This window comes from Microcebus murinus, chromosome 12 (genome assembly GCF_040939455.1).
Source record: "Microcebus murinus isolate Inina chromosome 12, M.murinus_Inina_mat1.0, whole genome shotgun sequence".
In the NCBI taxonomy this organism is placed as follows: domain Eukaryota; kingdom Metazoa; phylum Chordata; class Mammalia; order Primates; family Cheirogaleidae; genus Microcebus; species Microcebus murinus.
In genome coordinates this window covers 26659100-26674897 of record NC_134115.1, presented here as the reverse complement: position 1 = coordinate 26674897, position 15798 = coordinate 26659100, and the positions used below count along the sequence as shown (strand labels likewise).

Here is a 15798-nt window from a genome sequence, read left to right as displayed (position 1 = left end):
GTCTCATGAAGCATATGTAACTCACACGTCTCTTCACCTTGGGAGCCGCGTGGTGCGCGGGCAACTCACGCTGCCATATTGTAGCATACACGTTTCAGCAGTCCCCAACCTTTTTGGCACCAGGGACTGTTTCATAGAAGATAATTTTTCCATGGGGTGGGGGAGCTTGAGGGGATAGGGGGGCAGTCCCCTAACAAGTCGCTGGGGGTGGGAGTATTACAGTAATCGATGGCTCCCTGGGCAAAACCCTGCAGTTGGTTTGTGAAAATCTTACCTGTTGATGTTCTTGTTATAATTAAGATTGACAATTTAATTCTAAAAATATGAATTAAATGAATAGAAGTAAATACATTTTGTTTTTCTAGTTATGTTTACCTTTGAATTATACTTAATCTGACAAGTCAAGAAAAACACTTTACCCTTATGAACTATTTTTCAAGTCACATTAACTTTTTTTTTTGAGACACAGTCTTGCTCTGTTGCCCAGGCTAGAGTGCTGTGGCATCAGCCTAGCTCACAGCAACCTCAAACTCCTGGGCTCAACCAATCCTTCTGCCTCAGCCTCCCGAGTAGCTGGGACTACAGACATGTGCCACCATGCCCAGCTCATTTTTTCTCTATATATATTATTTTTAGTTGGCCAATTAATTTCTTTCTATTTATAGTAGAGATAAGGTCTCGCTCTTGCTCAGGCTGGTTTCGAACTCCTGACTTTGAGTGATCCTCCCGCCTAGGCCTCCCAGAGTGCTAAGATTACAGGTGTGAGCCACCGCACCCAGCCTCATATTACTTTTTTATTGAAAAAAAACACAGAAAATAAGAAAATAACAAATTTTTCATTCAATTAGAAAGGATCGTTTTGTTTTTGAAGTTTTTATTCTATTTTTATAATAAAACATCATGGCCCCAAGGAAAAAGAGTTTTCTCTAGTGTGGCAGTCAATGTGTTAAGCTCTTTCAAATCCTGCCTATACTTTTTATGATAACTTATTTTTGAATGGAAAATTCAGGCTTATAGGAACAGCCAAGAAGCTGGCATGATCTAATCAAGTTTGTTCTTATTTTGATTGAGGATATAATTTCTGAAACAATATCCAACCTAAGACTCAATTCCACAAATTATAATCTTTGCTTTCCAAGAGGTTCAGTACAACTGGCCAAAATTTGGCTAAGAAAATTCTTCCTTCTATTAAGATCTTGGAAGATCTTTATAATATATTGACTGGTATGCCCAAAAAGTAAAAACATGCAACAAAAAGCAAAACAGGTCAGAAAAGAAAGCTGTGCAAGAATTATCATGAAAACAAATCACAGATTTTACTATAATTATTGGTACTTCTGAGCTAACAAAATCTTTAACCAGTTCCTAACTGCCATGAATTTTCAATTAATGCTTCCATATTCCCAACATCTTACTTGTAAAAGAAAGATAGAACAAAGAATAACAAAGATGATTTTCAGATTTTTGTCTTGTTTTGTTTGAGAAGGGTGGACTGTTTCATTTAGTTTTGTTTTAGAGTCAGGTTATGCCTGATGAGAAACAGTGAGCTCCATACCTTCATCAGACAAAACTGTTCAGTAAGAAATAAACTTAGCAAAGTTGACTTTTTAGGCTAATTTCCCAAATTGTCAAGTAAACATTTAAATGTGATCAATATTCTTACGAAGATTGTGTACTTAAATACATACTATAATGATTTTCAAAAACAAAGTTTCAGTGGAGAGAAATCTTTTTATACATAGTTCAGAGGAATATAATGTATTCTATATTCTATTACCAGAGCACAGGATAAAGCACATTTTTCTAAAACAACCACTGCAAGGAATTCAGTATAAATGCTAGGTCTATACATATACCTAGGTAGGAGAAAATAGACAGATGGTTTATTTCTGTTATATATATATAAATATTTTTTTCTTTTTCTTTTCCTTTTTTTTTTTTTCAACTTTTGAGTGAAAAAGATAGACAGATGGTTTAAAAAATTAAGTCCACTGGCCAGGCACAGTGGCTCACGCCTGTAATCCTAGCACTCTAGGAGGCCGAGGCAGGCGGATCGCTCAACGTCAGGAGTTCAAAACCAACCTGAGCAAGAGGGAGACCCTGTCTCTACTATAAATAGAAAGAAATTAATTGGCCAACTAAAAATACATATAGAAAAAATTAGCCGGGCATAGTGGCGCATGCCTCTAGTCCCTGCTACTTGGGAGGCTGAGGCAGAAGAATCACTTGAGCCCAGGAGTGGTTTGAGGTTGCTGTGAGCTAGGCTGACACCACAGCACTCTAGCCCAGGCAACAAAGTGAGACTCTGTCTCAAAAAAAAAAAAAAAAAAAAAAAAAAAATAAGTCCACTTTCCTTCAGAAAGCTGCTTGATTGTGTTATCAGCATACTCCCAAAGAACTGAACACCTTGAAACCTCTAACCAGGATAGCACCTTCACACTGTTGCACGAGGCAGTCTCCACTAATTACTTTCTACTTGTCATGCCCTTTTGCCTTTTTCCATTAACTCTCAAAATCAGTATGAGTCACAAACACCTGCAATTGTCTGGCATGTTCCCAAGAAATAAGACACTTTGCATATTAGTTTACTTACACTGATTCTTGTTTCCTTTTATTAAGCTGATAGCACTCAAGCCCATGTTCAGAAGTAGGAGAAGAATGTACCAATTCTTAATTACAAACCTCCCCCTAGAAGTAAAGGGATAAGTGACTGAGAAATTTTAATTATATTGCCTGAACTGCTTTCTCCACTTGATCAATCTAGACACATATGATGAATGATATTCCCAAAAGTTAAGCTACTATTGTAATAAACATCTGTATACACAAGACTTCTAGCTTGACACCATGTATTATCCAGATCATCTCCTTCCTCAAAATGAAAAACTCCCCCTCCAAAACACACTAATGCTATTCAAATATAATAGAGAGAAGTTATAAGGACAATTTCAAACATACAGTCCTAAAAAGACTAAATTTACTAAAAACAAAAAAATTGCCACTAAGCATTTGACCTAAAATAAGTATTATTTAAAGTTGAAAGACATTTGTTTTTCCTGCTTAGAAATTCACTTTTCTGTTAAGTTATACACTTTTTGCTAGAAAACTACTAAAATACTATCGTCAGGATAATAGAAAATCCCTTGAAAACAAAAATTAACTAAAAATAGTAAGAGTTTGCTTACTTGAAAAATAGCAAAACAATAAATTCTTATGGTCTGTATTTAAGGAATTTAGCAAATTAGCTGCAATTTCACTAAAGTGGATATCTCTTTGGCAAATCATACTGGAATCTCCTATTAAAATACGGATCCCTCAAAACAAAGAGCTTTTATTTATAACATCTACTGTCAAATATTTTTGTATTGACAATCAAGTGAACACTTTGCAATTTTAAAGTTAAATAAGTGACTTTTAAGAAACATTTTTAATTCATTCTTATATACACAAGTTTACGGAGGCAGATGTCTGATTTTTCTGACACCAAATATACTAATGAATCACATATTTTTCCAACAATGTTAAGCATGTCCAAGAGAAGCAATGCTTGACCCTACAGCCAATGTGGCTGATATGAGATCAAAAGGCAAAAGCACATTATTATGGCCAACAAAAGAGAAGCATAAAAGGAAAAAATACAGATCTACTACACACCAAGACAGGAGAAAGGTAACAATTAAGAATGTTTAACACCTCCTGACCAATCAAAAATAAAAGTAAAAAGATGAGCCGACTACTAGGCCTCTGGGTGGAAGTAAAGAACTAAGAAACTGCAGGTCACACGGAAGTGGAAACCTAATGTCAAAGAATAAAAAAAATAAGAAAATAAAAATTAAATTAAAAAATTGTTAAAAAAAAAGAAACTGCAGGAAGATTGTTCTTCAAACTGGAAAATTAGAGAAAAGAGAAGAGAGTCATTTTACCTACCAGTCCTTCTCTGCTCTTCACTTCTGTTCCTTCTTTTCTATTATTATTTCTCAGATTTCTTTCTCTCCTTAATTCTTTCTGTTGAAAAGCTGTTGTTCTCTTTTCTCCCCTCCCTCCCAATGTTCCCAAGACCCTCTCCCTTTGCCCTTGTTCTCAGCTGGCTGGGAAGACACAAGAGAGGCTTCCAACCTGCTGGCAGTGATGGATGGCTGTGCAGAGGCACACAATGGCCGGTGCAGGCTTGTCACCAGCCTTGCAGCCGACCTTCCAAAGAAAGAACCAAGCCGAAGTCTGACCTCAGGGAGGCTGATTTAATTAAGGTTACAGCAAAGGGTGGAACTGCCTGTGAGCTGCATTCTCTCTGCAAAGGGACAGTGACAAAACTTTAAAATACTTGTCAAGAAGAAAGAGCCAAGAAACGTATGTTGGTAGAATGTTCAAAGGCTGGGGGAAAAAAGAAAAGGCAACAGAGATGTGTTTGATAAACAAGCATAGACACACCCGAAGTTCATGTTCCAGTCATATGCCAACGTCAAAATGCAATGACAATAGGAAACATATAATGAGTATGTTTTGACATGCCTTTCATGTCAAAACTAAGAAATATTCCAGGTGAATAATGATACACCCAGACTGAAATGATCCAGGGCTACTCAATCCAACATCAAAGCAAAGTTTCTATCAGTGGTAGGGTCTGTACCAGAACCCAAGTGCACTATTTCTTTTAACTATAATACATAGCCTATTTTTAATATACCTTTAACCACTGAGAACAAAGCCTTGCCAAACAGGGAACAATTTTAGTTTTGAGTATCTCTTATGAGACAAGGACTCTGCTAGACAATGAAGACCCAGCAGTGCAAAAAATAAACACAGTTCCCACCTTTGAGAAGCTCAAGCTCAAAGCCCAGCATTTGGTGAGTGGGAGGGGTAGAGAATTGGCACAAGTAAACAAACTGCATGCTGGGGCAAAGAAACTGGGCTGGTGGGTCTGAAGAGGGGATTGCTTGAATGAATGGAACAGAGTTTAAATTTTCTAAAAGCCCTGGCAAATTTACTTACCCAAATGTGCACCAAGAGACAAACTACTGATAACTTCCTTACTTTGTGTGTATAAACTAAAAGCTACTACTGAACTTTGCCACTAAAGGGACACACACTGTCCAACAATAACCAGTATAGAGGTGCAGGTGGGTTACAACAGGCTAAAAAGTCTTTCACGTTCTTTGTGAGGCTAGTAGGCAAAGTGTCACCTGCAGGTGAGTTCAAGGCCAAAATACAAAACAGTCATACTCCTCTCCTACAATGGAATGTGAAACCTAGGCCAAATATTCATCAAGCATGGGTTACTGGGAGTCAAAAAGCAGGACCTCCAATGAAAAAGCAATTAGTCTACACTAGAATAGTGGTTGGACTTTTCATAGCTAAATGGGGATATAGTAGTCCCAGCTATTTGGGAGGCTGAGGCAGAAGGATCACTTGAGGCCTGGAGTTCCAGGCAAGGCTTGGGAATAACCAATGCACTCCAGCCTTGGCAACATAGTGAGACTGTCTCTAAAAAATACACACATACACATACATACACACATGCACATATACACACATGGCTAGCAGCACCAGGACAGGGACTGTGTGACAAGCTCAAGTGTCACAAGTACAAACAGGAAGAAATGCTTGAAGGTTAAAGCCAAGCCTAGACAACATCATAACCAGACTGCTAGGATGTTATCTATTAGCTGACCCCACATGGGAAAGGGTAGCCATATGGTAAGGACAGGCAGTGCCTAAATCACCACAGGCACTTGGGAAAGCAGCAATTGTCAGTAGCCAAAAGATGCCATTATGCTAGAAAGACTATTCTTCTCTCCTTTGGCCTTCTGAGCTATCTCTCCACCCACATTGTATTTCCCATCACATTGTCACATAGCCAGCTTCTTAGTGTTAGTAGCACTTTATGTTTGGACAAGCCATACGGTGGCTGGGGAATGGCTATCAATAAGTACCTCCTGAGCAATTAAAGCCATGTCTTTTTCATTAATGAAGTATAGTATTTTTTAAAGCCTCATATAAAGTTAATTTTATAGTGGTGGCACTGGTGCATAAAAAAAAATAAATAAATAAGGTTTTTTAACCCCAATCTTTTAAAACCCCAATAATTCATTTTTCTCATTCCTTCTGAAACAGGAATCAGGCATTTGTCCTTGTGTTAAACTAAATCTTTCCAATTCCCTAAAATGTTAATTAATTTTCCAACTTCACTGTATGTGAAAAAACTATTCATTCTTCAGGGAAGTGAGTTACCATATTAGCAGACACCATTATGACAATGGAGGGCTTGCAGTCTCCAAAGTGCATGCCAACAATTAGGTAAGGACCCCTACATCGATAATAATTTCACTGTGGAGACTTAGTAATCAGACCTGGCCAGGACATCAAGTTTGTGGTAGATATTGTATGTTTTAAGATACTTACATGAAACTCAAGAGTCAATGAGGTCAATTGTTTTCTTACCAGCTCAACATGGATTGCCTTAAATTTCAACTCTTTCAGGCAACAATGTACCAATCCTACTTCTACCCAGTGGTAAAGTCATTTTTTAATATATTAAAGCTAAGAAAGCCACACTCTCTCATAGGCAATCTTTTCATAATATAAAATTATTATCAAATACTGCTGAACTTTTACTTATTTCTCAGAATATGATGGACCCCCAATACAACAAATGTAAAAGGTTTTTTTTATCACTAATCACCATATAACAAAAATAAATGTCTGGTTACAAATCAGGTTATAAGGTTAATCTAATAATAACAATTTCAAAGCAGATTTGCCTGACAGATCAAAGGACTGATTTGCCGGGAGACAGTGATTCTGTGTTTTAAGACATACCCAGCTTCTGAATCTGTTTCACTATTTCAAAAAGTTATTTTAATAAAGATCCTAGGCTTCATTTATCTTTTATTGCTCGCAGCAACCAGCACGGTGCCTTGCACATCCTAGGAATGCAATAAAACATCTGCTGAACATAGTTCCCGACAATCGACATTAAAGGCTTCCCAAAGCGAGTACTGGGAAAACAAAAGAACATACATATTTCTCATATATTTTTATCCTACAATTCACACTACAAATCTGAATAGTGTTTCCAGGAACTTGCGTCTTTTAAAAAATGCACACTTCTACAGAACTTGAAATTTACATCCTGGTTATAGAAAATGCAAGTAAAGCTAACATTATTTTTATACTTAGTTCCTTATTGGACAGAAATTTATTACAAGTAACATCACCCCACTCTCATGTGTAATCACTAGGAAATGAAAAAGAAGATACGGTGTCTGCGCAAACTTAAGTGTAATGAGTTTTGAAGCCCAAATGCAAATTCCTTGACCATTAAAATAACTAGATTGTTAACAAAACCAAACAGGAATAAATAAGAATATATTAGAAAGGAAAAACGCACTGACTGGAGATAGGAACAAAAGAGTTCTTGTCCCTGCTTGGTCGTTAATTTACTATATGACCATACCTGATTATTTAGCCTCTTTGGGCCCCAATTTCCATATTTTACTATTATTTTTAAGGTCCCTTCAAACTGCAGGCTAAGATTCAACATCTGTAGCACTGTCTGATTTACATTCAGATCCCCTCCCCCCAAAATAGGCACATTTAACTTGATAGTTTTAAATATCTGAGTTTGGATTTCTATCAAGGGCAATTTATTAAAATGTCACATGAGCTTAAGTCCACTTCAAGTGGAGAACTAAAGGGTATTGCTTACAGATTCAAATTTCACCTAGACAGCAGCTGCTGCTATTGAGAATAGATTTTCTTTAACAATCTAGTTGAAAATTACACCTCTTTACAAATGCTGAAAACCAGTAAGGGTGATTTTCATGGTCTCAAGAATGCAGAGGCATAGCTTTTCTTTTTTTCCTTTTCCAAATTCATCATGTTGGGAGAAAGGAATGTAGAAGGGCCAGTTTGGCTTGGGAAGCAGAGTATAGATGCTACAGTACAAACCCAGACAAGCCCCTCTCAATTGATGTACTGTACTAGACAGCCCATTCTTCTAATTAATGCTCACGACTCAACTGAAATGAAAAGATTTCTTGTGGCTGGGATGGGAAGAAGCCTGGACAAGTGAGGAATACCATCTGACAATAGCTAGTCTAAAGACTCATTCTCAAGATGGGATTCAAATCATTCTGGAAAAAGCCAATAAAATGAAAATCTGTGGCTGAGACCAGTTTGATTAAGCTGTGATTTGTATATTCCTATTTATAGCTTTTTTAAAAAACATACATTTTCAAAGTACCTTTTGCTACACACACTATTTACTTGTATAGTACATTATATACATAGCAAATTTAATCAAACTTAATCCTCAACACATTCCAGAAAGCATTTTAAACTCATTTTACAGATGAAGAAACAATATAAGAGGGATCAGGGATTTGCCCAAAAGCAAATGTTTAGCAATTGTCAGAGCCTGTCTCAAACCCAAGTCTGACTTCAAGTCTTCCACTATTTGTATTTTAAAATGGTAGGGCACAGTGGCTCATGCCTGTAATCCTAGCACTCTGGGAGGCTGAGGCAGGGGATCACTCAAGGTCTCAGGAGTTGGAAACCAGCCTGAGCAAGAGCGAGACCCTGTCTCTACTAAAAATAGAAAGAAATTAATTGACCAACTAAAAACATATATACAAAAAATGAGCCAGGCATGGTGGCGCATGCCTGTAGTCCCAGCTACTCAGGAGGCTGAGGCAGGAGGATTGCTTGAGCCCAGGAGATTGAGGTTGCTGTGAGCTAGGCTGATGCCAGGGCACTCACTCTAGCCTGGGAAACAAAGCGAGACTCTGTCTCAAAAAAAATAAAAATAAAAATAATAAAATAAAATAAAATGGTACCTCTTGAGTCCCTACTATTTTGTCTGATTTAATAAATTTTATTACTCACAAAATCCCCCCCCATCTGTTCCTCCTCTGGCTTCTTAAAGCATCCTATGCATAATTCCCCCCAAACACTTACACACTTACTGGACTTTCTAATTGCTAACTTTCTGTGTCCCTGGTTAAACTCATTTCTCCAATGGCAGAACTGTGTCTTACTCTTTATAGATGAAAACCACCACACAAGTATCTTCACTCCCTGTGGTCTCCCAGCTGCACTCATTCCATCCATCTCCCTCTGCCTACCAACAAGAACCCGCCACAAAGCAGGGTGTTGAAATTGCTTCCAGGGAGTCTAGAACACAATAAGTGATTAATAAGTGTTAGTTGAGTGGATAGTGAGTGGGTAGATGATACAATACTCAAATATTTTACAGCACTTTACAATGCACATATTTACATTTTTCATTCCATGCCAGTCTAAAACTGTGAATTTGATAGTAATGATTAAGTTTTCTCTTTCTGAAATGTGGTTTTTCTTTCTCGATTTCAGAAATGTGCCCAGAGGCATGTAGCTAGCTAGTACCCTCCCTTTCAACCTCAGACAGAAATGGCTCTTTCTGTCTGGTACTTTGCTTTATTTTCTAGGTTGCTGTTTGAGTACAAACTAGATTAGGTCTATTAGAACACGACTGCGGTGTTGTCCCATTCTGATTTTCTGCTTTGAATCTGACACTTCTGAAAATTCACAGATGGCAGGCTAGATCAAGGAAGGAGATTACTCAATTAACCATAACACAGGATATCCAGACAAGCACCAAGTAAGAATTAGATTCCACTTCCCTGTCCGCTCAAGGGCCAGTCCTAGGCTTACTCATTCACAGGATGACAAAGTGCAACAGGTGATGACTCAGAATTCTTTTCTGACCTAAGTTTTCTGAGCCTTTAAGGACACAATCATCAGATAAAAACAGCATCAGGTGGACTGAACTTATTAAAGCCAGTCAACAGGCCTCCAGCTCCACTCACCCAGACTGATCCTCTAGTGCACGTAAACAGAAAGCTGGAGGGAATCATTTCAATGTAAAGAACAAAGCAGCCTAAAGTGCTACCCAATATTTACTAAGCAAAGGACAAGCCTATTTATTGCACGTTCTTCTGCTTTGCTCAGAAATGCAAACTAAGATACTCCCAGCACATTGGGAGGCTAAGGCAGGAGGATCACTTGAGCCCAGGAGTTCAAGACCAGCCTTGGGCAACACAGAGAGACCCCTCCACCCCCTTCTACAAAAAATAAATTTTTTAAAGAAATGCAAATTTAAAAAAACCCTCTGATTAGGTAACAAAAGATATACAACCAGAGTATGATACCCAGACCAATTCTGAAAAGAGCAAGCTTCCTTCTAGAGTCAAATAAACATTAATAGCTCCAATTCTAGAGATCCATAAGACTATTATTAAATGTGTTTGTCTTTAACACAGAGGCATTTCCAACAGATGTGCCTGGCTGCCCTGTCAGGCCTCCTCCAGCTCAGGTGAAGCCTCTCCCTCCCTCCCCCTTTGTCTAAACTGTCACTCTTTACTAGGAAGAGCTCACAGGAGGACATCTGCACACCCTCGGTAAGTGTAACTGCGCATCATGTTGTCACACGTGGAACAAGGGGAGTGAGTGGCTCATGTGGGTAATGAAAGTTCTTAAAATTATTAGGCACTCCATCCTTAACCCCAGCTGCTGATGAAAGGAGACATATATCAAAGTCTGTTTTCCTAACCTTATGAGGAGAATTTAAGTGAGCTGTTTCCGCTCCAGGGAGAGGGTCTGGTGACACACATCAACGCTCAGCAACAAGCATCCAGGGAAGTCAGGACCTTGGTTTTATTGCCAAGGGTGCAGTAACTAGCATTAACTGCAGCACTCCAGATCTTCACAGAGTGCCCCCCCCCACTCTGTCAGGAACTCGGAACTCTGCAGAGAAAAGCTGGGAGTGGGGTCCAGTCCTAAGGCTACTCCCCAGCTTCAAAGAAAGCTGCACGTGATTTTAAGAGCTCGCCTCACCTTAACTAACAGAAAGAGGGTGGGGGCGGAGGGCTCAGCAGCTCGCAGGGAGAGTGGGCAGACAAAGATGACCCCAAATGCGTAAGCGCGCGCTGAAGCCGAGACAGCAGTGCACATTCCATCAACCTTTCACTGCAGCCGGCTTCCTGTGGGGTTTATTCCCCCACCGCTGCCCTCTCCAGAAAGTTTGAGGCTGTTCTCTTCGCCTTTGAAAGGTCCATTGTTCCCTTCCCCGTAAACGCAAAGAAAAGAGAGAGGGAGAGAAAGAAATCGAGACCCGGTTCCCAAGGACCCTTTCCTGCGGAGAGGACTGACTCCGGAAGAGTCTGCTTACTCCTAAGCCAGAAGAGACCGGGAACGGAGGCGCACCGGGGAAGGGCGGGAGGTCGTTTTCCACTTCGGCAGAAATGCCCAACGCTGCAGCGGGCCGGGCCGTCGGGCGCAGGGAAGGTGTGGGGGACCCGGGTCCGAGCGCTCGCTGCGGCCCCCGGGGCAGAAAGGGAGGTGGGGCGGGGGGCGAGTGACTCCGTCGCTTCTTACCTTCCCCTCCCCCGCTTAGCGTCAGTGAACTCAGGTGCCTACACTGCGGTCCAGAGAGACGGAGCGGGGCTCCCGGCGACCTCGGGTCCGGATCTGCTCTCCATGGCCAGCGAGGCCCTGGAGCCCGCCGCCGCCGCCGGTTCGCAAGTGGCAGCCGCAGCCTCTGCCCGGAGGTGAAATACTCTCCTCCGGGGAGTGACGCGCACTTCCCCCCGCCTCTGCCTCCTCCTCCAGCCGCGAGCCGCGGGGCAGGGACCTCGGCTCGCTCTCTCCCGGAGCAGCCGCTCTCCTTTCTCCGCTCCTTCCCCCCCGGGAGGAAGAGGAGGAGGATCGCGGCCCGGGCGGCGCGGGCCCAGGCGTCCCCGCGACGATCGGGGAGGAGGCGGGGGCGCGGGGCAGAGCGGGGTCCCTGGAGTCGCGCTTGTCCCTGGTCGGCGGGCGCCGCGGCTCGATGGGGACGCGCTCAGCCTCCGCCGGCCAGACAAGCGGCCCGGCTCTGCGGGGCCGGCGACTGCGGATTGGGTGGGCGGGCGGGCGCCCGCGAGGGAGGAGGAGGGAGAGGAGGAGCCTGCGGCCCGAGGAGGCGGCGGCCTGGCCCGGCTCCTCCCGCCGCCCGGGCTGGCGGCGCTCTGTGGACGCCGACTGCAAGCGCGCAGGAAAGGCGCCCGAGCTCGCGGCCGGCGGCACAGGGTCCCCAGCCAGTGCCCCGGGCTGCGGCTGCAGGCTCCTTACCCGTGCCGGGCACGCACCTGGCCTGGCAGAGCCCGAGCCCCGGCCGTCGTCGCCCCCAGCCAAGCCTGGTACGTACTGAGCCTCTGTCACACCCTAGCTGAACGTGACACTACGCCTCCATCGTGCCCCAGCTGAGCGCGACCCGGTGCCCCTGTCACTCCACAGCTCAGCGTGGCCCTGCGCCCCCAACACGCCACGGCTGAGCCAGACTCTGAGCTCCACCGTCCCCAAAGGAACTTCCACACTCCCGCAAATTTTCTGAGCGGCTGGTCGCCGCACCACGGCCGCCCCCACCTGGCCAGCCACGGGCACTGGGTTCTCAGCTCTCCGCGAAGAACCAGCCTGCTCTGGGACTCGGGACAGCTCCTCTGGTAGCCTGGAGCAGCCCCGGCGCCCCGCTCTCGGGCCGGAATAAGTACACCCACGTCTCCCCACGCCCCCTGCCCGCGCCACTCTGGAGTGGCTGCCGCTGGCCGGGCTGGCGCTGAAAGCCACTCCCCGGCCCACCCCGGTGCCGAGGTACCTCTCTGTGGACACACGCGCTGGGGCAGGACGGCCAGCCGGGCGGCCACCACCCCTCCCCCTGGCTGGAGCTGCTCCCGCAGAGGAAGAGCCCCGGCTCCCGCGGAGGGCGCGGCCCGGGCCGGATCAGTCAGACCCACGAGGTCCCCAGCTAGTGACAGCTGCGGGACTGCCAAACGTGGGCCGTCGTCATCTTCTGTTTAATTCGGAATTGGAAGTTTTCCTGCTAGGGAACGCTCAGTAAATACTCTACAGGTAGGATTGTTCAGTTTTCAGGGTTGCCCTTTTTCCTTGCCCCGCCACCCTCTTAATAAAACCTCAGTCGTGTCGCCATGACGCGCTCAGCAGTTGGGGGCTGGGGGGCGGGGACTCCCCTATTTAGGACTTTGTGGAAGGAATGAGTGTTTCCAAACACTTCTTATCGTTCTGGACGACGATAAGAATCCCCTGGGGCACTTTGAAAATATTGGCTTCCCAGACGGCACCCGATCTAGAGGTTAATCAGAGGTGTCTGGAATCTGTAAGTTTGGGAAACAGTGCTGGAAGGCACCCTCAAATTAATTAAAGCCTTGGCAAGAGGCCTCCAAAACAGCAGCATGGTTTAGTATTGAGATCTTACAGAAACCTTACCCAGCTGCCTTTGGGAGCCACTGTCTCTTCCTGGAGAGGGAGGGAGGAAAAGTTTTTAAAACCAGGCAGATGGTTTTGCAGGACAAACTGGAAGGGTCAAAGGCTATTTTAGTGGTCCAAAAGTGAAATGTTTAGGACCATGCCTTATGAAGACAGGACAGGAACAGTGTCACCCTGTAGTAGAATGATACCAGATTCTAATCGGTGGAACCTGTAAATATTTCCTTGTATAAAAACAGGGTCTTTGCAGATGTGATTAAATTTAAGGGTCTTCAGGTGGGCAGATTACTCTGGGTTATGGGGTGGACCCTAACTGCAATCACATGTACCCTTATTAAGAGGAAGGCGGAGGGAGATTTAACCCTCAGAGTTGAGGGGAAGACAATGTGCCCATACAGGCAGAGATTGGAGTGATGCTGCCACAAGTGGAGAAATGCCAGCTGCCACCAAATGCTAGAGACTGGAAGAGGCAAGAAGGGACTCTCTCCTAGAACCTCTATGGGGGAGGAGTGGGGATCTCCTCTGACACCTTGATGTTGGCCCAGTGAAACTGAGTGCAGTCTTCTGGCTTCCAGAAGTGTGAAAGAATGAACTTTTATTGTTTTAGGCCACCAAGTTTGTGGTAACGTGTCACAGCAGCCATAGAAAGCTAACATGCCCTGCGTCCCGTGCTGTGCTGACTTTATAGGAAAATGCCCATTTTCCAAACCCTCATTAAGAGCCAGCAGGCACTTTGCTTGGAGTTAGGATACGTTTATCTAATTAAATCCTCTCAATAATGATTATTTGAATTTTAAAGATGGGACACTGGAACCTAAACCTAAATAGTCTGCCTAAGGCCACACAGCAAGAACCTATTGAAAGCAAGTCTGCCAACCACTCAAATGTTATAAACAGCAATTAAAAATTTGTATCAACTATTTTAGTACAATTTTCAGTACTTCCTCGGTCTATATATATTGCCAAAACCAAGGGAAGTGACTGTCGATAGTGGGAGATGCTGAGGGGAGGGGTCTATGGGGAAAGTCTATTAACAAAAAAAAAAAAGAAAAGGAGGATTGACTCTTTGTATAGCCTCTCTTTGAGAATTTTATAAACTTTTGTTTTTCAATATTTATCTGGAACACGCAAAACCAAAGGAAACTAATGTGAAAGGAAGTTATGAAGGAGACCCACAAAGTGAGAGGACAAAGAACTTCCGTGGTCAGTGGAATTGAGGTCACAGATCGGGTTCCCAGGGGAGTGGGCTCCGAGACAGAGTGGCAGGATGTTCACTGAGGAGTGCCCGTGGGATCGACACCTGTGTCGTGGGGGCAGGAAGCAGGATGGGCAGAGGGAGAAGCTGAGCTGCAGTGGACACCCAGCAGCCTCCTCCGGCCGAGGCCCCACTGGGGGCTCTGGAGCATGGTCCTTTGGAGTTATTGGGCCTAAATGACTGAACCTTTAGATCCCCTCCTGAGTCAGTCATTGAATGTGGTCCATCCTGGGAAGTGGCATGACCTCAGGCAAGGAGACTCTGTATCGGCCTCCTGCCTGCGGGCAGCACTCAGAGCTGGGCACCAAGTCCTCATTTGCAGGCAGATCTGGGCCATGTATCTCCGTGTCACCCGCCTGCATGGTATGTGACATCCTCGCCATTGTGCTCTTTATTCCAAGTGAGGAGACAAAGCCCCAGGGTGAATGGGATGCTTACCTTACACATTTTTTCCTGTTCGTGACCATTCAGTCACACAAGATAGCACGCTGGCTAAGACTTGAGACCCTTCAGTCCGATTGTCTGTGTTAGAACCAGGCTCGCTAGTAGTGTAGCTCACTAGTATAATAAGATGCTCAGCCTCTCTGTGCCTCAGGGGTTTTTTTTTTGTTTTTTGTTTTTTCATTTTAAAGTAGGAATAATAGCCAGGCACAGTGGCTCAGGCCTGTAGTCTCAGCACTTTAGGGGGAGGCCGAGGCGGGAGGATTGCTTGAGGCCAGTACTGTGAGTCCAGCCTGGGCAACATAGCAAGATTCTGTCTCTAAAAACAACAACAACAATAATAATAATAATAATTAGCTGGGCATGGTGGTGCCCTCCTATAGTCCCAGCTACTCAGGAGGCAGAAGCAGGAGGATCATTCCAGCACAGGAGTTTGAGGTTGCAGTGAGCTATGATGAAGCATTGCACTCCAGCCTGGGCAACAGAGTGAGATCCTGTCTCAAAAAACTTAATAAATGAAAGGGGAATAATAATAGTACTTAGACCATGGAGTCATTCTGAGAATAAAATACAGCAATGCTGTAAGGGGCTCAGCTTAGCTGCATATCTTATAAGTGCTCAGTAAATTGTGTTATTGGTGCCTCTGGTCATCTCTTCTTTACCCTCCATGATTGGCTAAATTGGAATTTCATAGCAGGTTATACTCACAATGAGTTTTAGGTGGGAATGGGAAACTGAGTGCTCTTGGGATCCAGGTCATAGGTGAAGGCCATGAGATAAATATAATATATATCCCCTAAAGGAAG

At 43.8% G+C, this 15798-nt stretch overlaps 1 protein-coding gene across 2 annotated transcripts in view; it reads right to left on the bottom strand.

The window, feature by feature from the left end:
* Window positions 1-12526, bottom strand: part of CEMIP2 (cell migration inducing hyaluronidase 2) — a 77196-nt gene extending 64670 nt beyond the window's left edge. Inside the window, exon 1 of one of the 2 annotated variants that reach the window (XM_012770904.3) lies at window positions 12439-12526. The gene's annotated coding sequence lies outside the window, so the exon portion shown is untranslated. Of the gene's footprint in view, window positions 1-11412; window positions 11908-12438 lie in introns of those variants that run through there. The other variant, XM_012770903.2, reaches the window with a different exon arrangement.
* Between the last annotated feature and the right edge of the window lie 3272 nt (window positions 12527-15798).